Consider the following 12077-nt stretch of genomic DNA (forward strand, 5'->3'; position numbering starts at 1 on the left):
GCCCTTTTTTTAATGCCCAAGTGCTCTCCACAGCAATATTCAGCTCCTTAGAGTTGTATCTGACTCTACATTCATTTCAATGAAGGATTCCTTGCTTAATTTCTTAAATAGGGTCAATGCAATGTTATTGAAATGGTTCTAATAATCTGATGGACAGATTATTTTTTAAAATTATTGACATAATCATTGAACATGATATTGTAGTGTGGTTAGTGGCATGGATATGCCTTATTTTGAAAAATTATCTGTCATATCTGATAATTTCTTATAAACATTGTGGGTTCATCATGGATGTACTTTACAATATAAATAGCCATTTTCTTTTTGCATGCCTGTACAAAATATTCAAGACTTTTAAGTAAATTATGTGTATTGTAATGGGCTGCAGATTATTAAATATCTTTTCTAATACATTTATTTTATTTCTATTCATTTGTCTGTGTAAGTGTATGCCACATTCATACAGGCACCTGTACAGGCCTTAAGAGAGTTTTAGGTACCAAGGAGCTAAAGCTACAAGCTGTCATGAGTGTCCTGTGATGTGGTTGTTGGGTGAAGAAGTGGAGTTCTCCACAAGAGAAACAAGAATTTTGACCATCCCTTCACCTCCTAGCCTTTTTGCTGTAAATGTGGCTTGTCTATAGGTAACATCCATTGCTCATGTTATTCTTATAGCTCTTATATTAAAGCCCTTTTCTAAGTATCTAACATAAAGAACCAAACAAACCAACATATTCTAAGTCAGTCTGTGTAATCTGACTCAAAAGGAAGTGATGTAAGAACACAGAGAAGGCATGAAGAAAGGTGAGTTTACCCTGAGTGATGGAGAGTTTGTTCAATATTAAGAATAGACAGGGATGAGTCTATAGAGACGTCTCAGTGAGTAAAAGCCCCTCCTGACACCCAGACAGCCTGATCTGTCTCTAAGAAGAAAACTGACTCCCACATGCTGTCCTCTGACTTCCACAGGCATGCTGAGATGCTCACATGGACACACAGGAACATACAAAGTAAACTTTAAATTTAATTTTAAAAATTAAAAAATGAAACATAAGAAATGTATACTTTTTGATAGAGCATGAAGACAAATGGTCTTCATAGAGTTGCTATTTTATACTTCTCATTAAACAACAGAGAATATTGGATAAAATAAGAGAAAATCTTGATTGGAACGTAAATTAAAGTTTTTAATACATGATGGAAATAGTCATGAGTAAATACAGAAGGGATAGTGAAGGCAGCCTGGAAATGAGTTCAACAGTGCCCTTTGGGAAAGAGATTTGACAATTGGATTAGTATAAACATCACCTCAAACTTTACCATTTCTTCATGCTGGGCACATTTCATGTCGCTAGCATGGTCCCATAGGACATTACACTAAGTGAAATAAATCAGCTTCTTGTAGACAAATACCACAAGATTTTATTAATAGGTGAGATGTAAATACAAAAACATGATAGAGCTTTTAGTGTGAGGTATGTAGCCTACAGCCCTCAAAAACAACCTCCATCTCTGAACCCTGCTTTTGGCTGGTTCCTCCATACAATCAGAAATATTAATTTGCAGTCACTCAGACTTTCCCTGCCTTCTCCATGATTTTCTCCATATTATATGACTTCTCCTAAGAAGATAATAGAAAACAGCTGTTCACCCCAAATAGGGTAAAGTGTGTTTAGAATTGGTCCCATCCAACTTGAGCTGAGTGAATCAGTATACTTACATCACATTGGCACATCATTATTCATAGGAGTATGGAAAACAAAAACACAGCTGCATCTAGAAACTCTGGCTCCAACATGGGAGAAACCCCAAAAGCTGTAAAAAGCAAGACCCCAACCCTCAATCAAGCTCCATGTCCTATATACTTCCCAACAATATATGCAGCTATGGCAGGAGGAACTGGAGCCTAGAATCTTGATAGCATCCAACGATAGAACCTTAACTGTCTCATCGCCAGCCCTAGATGGCAAGCTGCTACTCTACACTTCAGCTTATTTCATTGCTGTGACTGTGAACAAATGCATTCTGTGGGAAATATAGCCACTCTGTTTCAAGGTGGCCAATGACAACATCACTCTTGAAGTAGGTCCACCAAGAAAATCCAATATTTATCTGGTCCATGCATTCTCTTTACTTCTTCCTAGATGCTCTTTTGGAGACCAAGTGGGTCCCTGAGGAGGTTCATACCATAAAAATGTAGATGGAGAAGGATGGGCCTACAGAAACTAGAAATTAGTTGCAGAAACTTGTTGGCATTTGGGGTCTTGTTGTTGTTGCTGCTGCTGTTTGTTTTTCTTTCTAAATTCAAGTTCGCTTGGATGCCAGGAATCAAACCTCAGACTTCTCACTTTAGTACACCTCATAGCCCCTCAAGAGTCATTTTCCTGACTATACCCTCTAGTTTATTTGATTCCATAATAAGGCATATGCAAGGTAATTGATGTACTAAAGCACCTCTCAGGTCCTCTCCACGCAGAGAGGATGATACAAACAGATTAACGGACACCACAGTTCTGAGGGTTCAGGGAACTGTAGGGACACACGTGTGACCTGTGGGCAGCACTGACCTATGAAGAATCACGGCTGGAACCAGATTAGGAAGAGAACATCACATGTCTTCTCATGGCAGAGTGAGTGTCAGGGTTACACTTGCTCAGGAGAAGCTGGAAATGATTCGCAGATAAATTTGGTGAATAGCGGGGGAATGCTAAAAAGTGGAAGAAAGTAGACTTATATCCCACATCAGGGACATGAGTGGACTGATGAAAGCCTATAGACTGAGGGACTGATGCTCTGCAAAGAACATATACAATGTCTCTGGAAAGAGGTTAGTGGAATGGATTCCCTCAACCCTAGCCTCCAGTTACTTTGCAGTGTGGGCTTGGGAAGCCCAGCTGGAAGTCCGCACTGCCAGCACTCTCCTTTGGAGCTGGGCTGTGAGTGCCACTGGGAACCGGGGATGCAGATACTCGGTTTAGCTATGACGAAGAGTAAAACTAGGTAAGTTTAACAGCCTAAACCGTGAGTATCTGGGTCTCACAGGAAGAAGATCTGATGAAGGAAGAGGATTTATACTCATGCTAATTCCATGCTGACTCTCCTGTCCCTGCACATTGTGGCCATTATCCCGATATTCATGTCTATTCCAGTGTGGGTATCTACAGTGTACCTCCTGACTTTAGTCCTGGGTTCTTCTAATACCTCTCACTTAGCCAACTCTCACCTCAGGGAATACTTTGGTAACGAATGGCATTTATACTAATTACATAAGTTGTTTTTCTTTTTCCAGTAAGAACTGAGCTTTGAAGGACAGGAATGTGTTGTGTATGCGTTATACAGTTCCAAAGCACAGGGTGACTGCTCAGGCCACCTGACTGATTGCAGAGTTCTAAACTGGATCCTTGACCCCATAGGCCTGAGACCATCTATGCTGTTATCACAGCAAGGGGATGAGAAAGTTTTGCAAGATCTAAAGACAGCTCACTGAACAGAGGGTTTATACAGAGTTGGAATTCTTCTGGGATAAGTGAGCACAGAACTTAGCAGCTTCAAGTCCAAGTTCAGACTCCAACCAGAAATTTTTCTATGACATGAAAATATCCTGAAGATCCCATTTTGTATTATTTTCTTTAGCATTGCAGATCTTCTAAATTTGTTTTTTTTTTTACATTTTTGGGGGTTTAGTTTTAAATAAATAAAATAGTATTATTTGAGCCTCCAAACCCAAAATATCCACATCTCCAAGGTAGAGTCTGCTACACTTCTGCCATGGTAGGTGTCATACTGACAGCTAGGTGGGGCATCAACTGCTAAGGAAATTGCACAGAAGATGCTTTAACTTGAAACCCTGAATTTAGTAGTCCTTAGGTTTACTTTGGCCTGGGGCTCACCAAGGGATAACAATGACCAAGGGATAATGCCTAAACCACCTCCCTAGCCCTCTGGTCTCAGCTACAGATTACACTGACCTCGGTGGTATCAGCAGTTGTCCATTGCAGGGAAGTTATTGTGCCTGGGTATAGTAGCAGCAACAGATCTGTTATTTTTGCTGACCGGAGGTCTTTGCTAAGGGATGACCCATCAAGGTATTTCCGCCTAACTTGGCTTGTGAGGCCTTAATGTGGGAGCTATAGCTGAGTCTCCAGGAGTGGCTGGCCACTGTCATGGCACTGTGGTTCTTATCCAGTGTGAATGTTCTAGGGATCTAGTAGGCTGATAGAGGGGTGGTTGGAATATACATATTAGCCACATAGAGGTCTCCTGATTCCTGACACAGGGTGATCCTGGGTGTCTTGAAGGTATACACATCCTAATTATCAGTAACAGACCCTGTGAGGCTGTTCTTGGTGTGGCCATGTGAGACCAGGCAACATGAGAGAATGTAAGTACTGTCTTTGGATTCTGAGTTTTGTTGCCTTGGCTAGGGAAAGCTATGGAAGCCTTGGACTTGACAACTGACTCTGTTGATAGAATGTCCATTGCCCTAGGCAAGTTTTTGCATGGATGTATCACTCTTATGCCAGGTTCACTGAAAGAAACTTGCACTTCTAAAAGAGAGAAGAGATGAGGATAGTGAGAAAAGGATACAGGATGTCTAAAGCATTATGCAACTCATTGGTGTGGGAACACCGAGGAGCCAGGCAGACCCCAGATATACTGAGTTCCTACCACATATTAACTGTATAATCTTGGGACTCCAACTTTAGGCATCTACAAAGCAGTAATTAAAGTCATATTCTGAAGATTCTTTAGGAATTAGTGTATCTAACATGTATATATTCCAGGGTTAACCTTTCTGAACACCCTGACTTTTGTGACTGTTCTTAGCAGGGAACAAGGTCATTCCTGGGCCCCAGAGATGTAAATAACAGTCATACTGATAACCTGCTAACTGAATTATCACAGAGCACACACGTGCACAAAAAGCTCTGAGAGAGTGGCAAGTTGTGAGAGAAAACCCGGAGGTATTTTCTGAGTTTTATTTTTTTCTCTTTAAAGTCAGCTCATGGGCCTTGGTGCATGCATTTTAAAGAACTAATTTAAACTTAATCTGGAAGCTCTATCTTCTACTAGGCATCGTGGTTTGGTGAGAACAATCTTGTTCTTTCCAGAAATCTACAAATATGTAGGTAAAATGATTTTGGGAACTATATTAGGGTAGAAAATGGTATTGCTTTTATTATTTTTAAATGATGGTGGTCGGAAGTAAGGTGAACATTAAAGAAAGGAACATTTAATAGTGCAGTTTATTTTCAATCCTAGCATTGCTGCTGATGCACCTGTAAACATCAGCATGATGTTCTCCTAAGTGTGACCAGTTAAGTCTCAATGACATCCAAGGATCCACCTGGATTAGAGGTTCTACAAGCCTTTCATTTCACAAGAGTGGTTGTTAAACTGGGTTCTGCATAAGTTCTGTGTTAAATTGGAGAGTGAGGTTTGGGTAGCATGGTGTCTGCTTTTATATCTCTGGTGATCCTTCACAGGATATGAGAGGAGAGAAAAAGGAATCAACACCTTCTGCGGTAATTCTATCCTTTGTAGACCAGATGTATTTTTTAAAATATAGGAAGAAGCTCTTGGAGCTCTTCCCAGAATAAGGTGTAGGATCACACTCACACACGTGTTCTCCTGGGGGGAGTTAGAACTGAGGACCACAGATCCATTATCTGCCTTTCCTTAGCTCCCTCAATAGGAACATGCAACTTATAGATTTGGCCACCAGGTGGAAGTAGCAAACAGTGCCTAGAAGTTTAGACAGATGAAAGGAACCAGGTGTGCTGGCCAGGTTCCCCTTAACTTGTAGCGTTAGGGACATTTGGTACTACTTCAGTCTCCAAATATTCACCAGCCTTTCTACGTAGGTTTCTGTGTTCACTCTCTCTTTCCAGTTACTTCCATACACATAACCAAGCCAAGAGCTATTTCCCAGAATAGAAAAACAACAGAGTCGAGGCAGGAGAATCAATGGCAGGCACAGTGTGTTCATATTGGTCTTTGGTATGTTTTATTCAATCATTGTTTTGAATTTCCAACCCTCCATCAGATGCCTTCATCTGATTTGTTCATTCAACAAACACTTGCTGATGTCTTCCTCCCAGTCTATGCCAGACACAATAGATACAGAAGTGCTATCTGCTGTGTGCTTAGAAATCACAGGAGGCGCCATCTCTACAAATCACTACATTCAAGTATGAGTTTGTCGGTGACCACATATTAACCTTGCTTAGTGGGGTGGTGTTAGGCTTTTTTTTCACGGACATTACATATGAGTGAGTATAGAAAAAAAGAGCAGTAAGACAAAATAAAGGCATCAGTTTGGGGCCAAAGGTGTCTAAAACCACTTGGCAAGTTTAAGGATCTATATATGCTGCTCAGGCTGGAGAAAGTACGCTGGAAAATAAGGCAGACAGACAGACAGATACTGCATGATCTCACTCATATGGAATCCCAATTACCTATCTCATAGAAACACAGAAATGGTGGTTACCAGCAGCTGGTATTGTAACAAAATAACACGACGGTATCTGTTAATTAAAAAAGTTAAGCTACTTTGAGATTTAGCTCTATAAAGAAATCTGGCAGTTCATGAAGATTCTGCAGCAGAGCCTCACAGATGTGCTGCAGTAAAAATGAACATGTTCCAAAATAGACTCACCACCTTCCTTCTTCAATCCATTTCTGCCTTGACTCTTATCTTGGGAAACCAGAACTAGTTAGTTACCCATACTGATTTCTCAGGACTTGGTGAGGTCTTACCCTATCCACTCCAACTGAGTTCCTTCTGATTTTTCTTCTGGAGCAATGAGAGTGTTAATGACTGATCTCCTTTCCTCCCTCGGCCTCCTGCTGACACTTACCGTCTCAGACCTCTCCTACAGATCTCATCAGCATAGTCTCAATGCCTTAGAACTATACCCAAATATCTAGGTTTATTTCAACTTTTCTCTCCGGCACTCTAAAATGGACTCATCGAATTTAATATGAGAATAGACTTCCTCTGTCCAGAGGACATTTTCTCCTTAAGAGACAGACAATCTATGCTAACTTCTAGTTCATGACCTTCCTGTCCCAGCCTTCTGAGTATTGTGATTACATACAGATCACCACACCAGACTGGTAAGCTTCTACCTTCAGCTGGGGAAGGTAAAGAGTCTTCAGAATTGGCATAAACAGTTTACTCCTTAAAGTTATGTCTATACCTCTGAACATAATCATCACGTTTTTGATTCTTCTTTTAGAGCAGATATCAGTTGTTATTGGTACGATGCCTTAATTTTGCTCGTCTCTCCTACCAGACTGTGACTTCCTCGAGAAAAGGCACTGTGTCATAACAACTCTCCTCTGTACTCCGAGTACTATTTTCATAGTAATTAAAGAACGTAGATGGAGCTGGGTGTGGTGGCACACGCCTTTAATCCCAGCACTTGGGAGGCAGAGGCAGGCGGATTTCTGAATTCGAAGCCAGCCTGGTCTACAAAGTGAGTTCCAGGACAGCCAGGGCTATACAGAGAACCCCTGTCTCCAAAAAACAAAAACAAAAACAAAAGCAAACAAACAAAAAAGAATGTAGATGGAATAAAGAGTGAGTAAATGGTTATATCTACTTGTGAATAAAGAGTTGTGATGCCGCCATGTTTTTCCCTGTAGTTGGCCCAAACACTTTGCTCTGCAATATTGAAATCTTTGTTCCTTAGTTGTTTGTTTGGTTTTTTAAATTTATTTTTGTAGTGCTGAAGATTAAACCAGAGTCTTGTATATGTTAGGCAAGCGTTCTAACCTGAGCCATATCCCTGGTCAAAACCTTTCTTTTAACCTCTGACTCTTACCCTCTTCTGTGATGGCTCCATAGCCTTGTTTGTTCTTTTTAGACAGGAACTCTTTAAGTAGCCAAGGCTAACCCAGGACTTGCCACCTGACCTAAAATGTGCAGTAATCCTCTGGCAAGTGTGCTGAGATTGCAAATATGCATGACCATACCCAGTCAGTTTTTCTTCTTGATGGGTTTCTTGAAGATAAAATGTTTGTTTGTTTATTTATTGTTTGTTTGTTTGTTTGTTTGACAGGGTTTGCTGTGTAGCCCTAGCTGTCCTGGCCTTACTTTATATAGAGACCATGCTGTCCTTGAACTTACAGAGATCTGCCTGCCTCTGCATCTTAAGTGCTGGAATTAAAGGCATAAACCTCAAAGCTCAGCCAAAAGTTTTCATTTTGGCAAACATTATTTCATTGGGGTTTTTTTTTGTTCCCTTTCATGCTTTTTCTCTTCCTTTGTTTTTTGTATTTAACACAAAAATCAAATGAAAAATACTGTAGTTATGAACTAGAAAATCAAATAATAAAATTACAGTTCTTCAGAATGATCTATAGGTTCAATACAATGCAAATGAAACTTCCAACAAGCTTTCACATAGATACTGTTAGATTGTTTCTAAAATGTGTGTGAAAATGAAAACAATTTCAACACTCCATAATAATCTCCTGAAAGGACAACAATAAAACACTTAAACTCCCTGGCTTCAAGACTTCTTACCAAACATTGGTAACCTATAGGATGTTGTTTTGGTAAAGAGATGGGTATAAGCACTGAAATATGAGTCCAGGAAAATAGATGAATACATACATGTGCACACAGTTGAAGCCTATATCTTCAAATGGGGAAAATCTGTAAGAAATGTATAAGTGTTTAGAAATATTTGTCTTACCAAAATAAAATGAAGAGGATATAGACACTTTGAAACAATCTGTAACAAGTAATCAAATTGGAGCAATGATAAACCGTTTCCCAATAAAAGCAATACCAGTTCTAACAGATCTTTAGAGAAGATCTAACATTTGTGCTCCTTGAGCTATTCTATTGAGCACATCCTGCAGAAGGGCATGCAGTCACCTGAAATTAGAATTTTCCCATGTGCTAGAGTTTTACTCTTGTAAGAACCTCCAAACTTTTCCTGGATTCTTGTTCCCTCTACTGTTCTTGCACCATCACTGACTCTTCTACTTATTTCAAAGCACTTTCTATGTGCAAGAGGCTGTTCTAAAGCAATGATCAAGTGGACGAGAAGGATTCCAGGAAGCAGATTTTATCTGAAGGTCACTTACAAAGTGGAGATGAGCAGGGAGAGAAGCCAATTCCCTCCAGCTAGTAAGTGCTTGGCATTGCTGGGTACAAATCACTAAGGAACAGGTAAGAATAAACCCTGTATGACAATTCCAAACACATTCAAGACATTGATGTGTGGTCACAAAATGAATAAGAAAACACAGGGGAAATGTTATCTTTCAGAGATTGCCATTGTGGTTTGGGAAAAAAGCTCTTGTTGACAGCAGCAGTTCTAACAGGTGTGTGTAAATAGCTCAAGGACAGTGTACCAAATCATCTGCTTCCCACTTCTGTTCACTACTTAGTGCCTACACAGAAAATGTGGCATTCACTAGGACACCTTGTCCTTGCCTTCTAGCCTTGCTTCCAGAGTTTAGAGCTCTATTACTGTTCAAGGAAATGGTATTTACAAGCAGACATAGAGACGAGGAGGTATAAGCTTGGAGGGAAGCTCTTTTCTGAAGCCCATGTAATACAGCCTTATCAGACAAGAGGATATTGGGTTCTGAGGACTCCATACTCTCTGGGCCAGGAGGACACTGAGGATCCAAATGTATACCAACCAGGAGGCTTCCTGTCTTTGTTTTCTATAGAACTCCCAGGGAGGCACCTATCTTTTCTGTGTGTGCACTTCCGTGGGGGTCAAAAGGTGCAAAGGGCTGTTCACCAAAGCTATCCAACAGTTCACTGCCCTTCCTACCTGAGGAGAAAAGGAAATAACTCAACTGTCACTGAAGGAGTCCCAGTATCTGACAGGGGAGCCAAACACATAGTCAAAAGTTGAAACTCTTAAAAACTGCAGGAGGGCATGCAACACCCCTTGTTGTGGGGTTGGGAGATACTCATGGGGTTTTGAAACACCTAAATACTGTCCAGCTTATGGCATCCTTGTGGAGAAGGGCTGTTTCTCCAGAGACCTCAAGAGTGTGCAGCTTGCAATCTTTGTCACAAGTGGTTAATGGACAAGAATAAGGGGTCAGTATGTCACCTAACATTTCTGTCCAGAATGTTTACTTTTCTCTTGCACTATTAAAATAAAAGATATATGTAACAAATTTTTGTGTACATAATTTTGATATACACTGACATCGCACAGACAAGCTGTGTCTGAGAGGAATTAAAGAGACTAACACAACAGAATGATACATCTCTAGACTTAGGTGTGGAGAACATGAACAGGTTAAATATGAGCACCAGATGAAGGCAATGTTGTGAAACAAATAAATTTGCAGAACTAATTCCTGTGGGTATTTAGGGTTTGATTCAGCCATGCTGGTTATCAATATCGATGGGAAGGATAATGATCCTTGCTAGTGGGGCTGGAGATATAGTTTAGCAATTAAGGGTGCTTGACAGTTGGATAGAAGACTCATGTTGGGTTCCTAGCACCCACGTGTTAGTTCACAACCTCCAGTAACACTACTGTCAGAGGATCCCATGCTTTCTTACAGCTTCTGTGTGGGAAGATGCCCTTCCAGGTTTCAGAAAGAGTAACTTGGACAGCAATCCAGGCACAAAATCTTGACCTACAATCTGTCTGGCCTGAAAAAAATATGCCAAGGCAATGGTGGTAGAGATTTATGAGAAAAACCAAAATGTGCCTAGGTTACTTTAAGGGCAGATTTTTTTTTCACTAGAATCACTAGAGAATCTACATAACTAAGTTAAGCCCAAATACTACTGGTCTTTAAAAAAAAAAAGTACCAATAAAATGACTCCTAATGATATTCTTCTATACTCATACATCAGTGTATTATCCAGTAATCATCAGAGAGGCTTCTCCCAGCAGCAGATCAGAACTCACAGCCTGATTTTAGGCAGAAAGTGAATCTAAATGGGAGGTCTCTGTTAACATTCTCACATCAGAACAAGAGAAGTTCTTGAAAGAGGAGGCAGAAACATCTTCAGAGCCAGAAGGATGAAGGTCACAGGGAAACAAGGGCCTCTGAATCACCTAAGCAAGGTACATTTGAGCTCACAGACACTGAAGGACCAAGCACAGGGCCTAAATGAGCATACACAGTCCTCTGGAAATGTGGGAAGCTCAGTACACAGAACTTGGTTAGTTGTTCATTTGCTCACCTCACATCCTTCCTCTCAAAATAATTAAACCCTAATTATGCTGCAAATAACTACTGAGCAAAACAGATGTCGTAACTGTGGGAGAGAGGAAAGCTGTACTTCAGGGAGTGAGGCCCTGCAGTGACCTTCCTTCCCCTGACACTGTGACAACCTGAAACCTGAAGTCTGCAGTACCTGATGGCAGCCAAGAGCCCCACAGATCCAGACAGCACAAATATGACCTGGCAAGTGTCACCTTCCCAGAGCTGCTCCAGAGCCTGTCTGCACCACAGAGGTCCAGGTGAGTACGTGGAGGTAAGATCTTAGATGCCCTCAGCTCTGCCATGGAGAGAGGCATTAAAGCTGCAGTCTCTCTCTGATTAAGAAAGGGAGTAGTTGAAAGTCTCTGTGAGCCTTGTGCCCTCCATCTTCTTTCTAACCCTGCCAAGCCTGATCCCTGGCTCCAGAAAGATCAAAGGAGATGAGTTCTAGTGGACACAGAAATGGGACAGACATGCTGAGGCATTGCTATTCATCTTCAGGCTGGTGTCAGGTCAGAGCTCCAGGTGGGTCTTTACCTCCTGACCTTTTAGAGAGGAATCAGTATGATATACAAGATTTTCGTATATCTATCATAAATTTGAGACAGTAATGAAACATTCCAGGAACATCAGCACTAGAGAGACTGAGGCAAAAATAATTGTTTTTAAATGATTTACAGAGGTAGGCTTTTTCTAAAATAAATAAATAAATAAAGATTAAAAAGTACAAAATTAAATATTTTAGGTTCATGTTTGTCAGTATTGTGACTCCAACAGACTCATTGGTGTTTGTAAAGTTTGTGTTTTTCATTTCTTTCTTTCTTTTTTTGAGACAGGGTTTCTCTGTATAGCCCTGGCTGTCCTGGAACTCA

The sequence above is a fragment of the Mus pahari genome, chromosome 16 (genome assembly GCF_900095145.1).
Source record: "Mus pahari chromosome 16, PAHARI_EIJ_v1.1, whole genome shotgun sequence".
Classification (NCBI taxonomy): domain Eukaryota; kingdom Metazoa; phylum Chordata; class Mammalia; order Rodentia; family Muridae; genus Mus; species Mus pahari.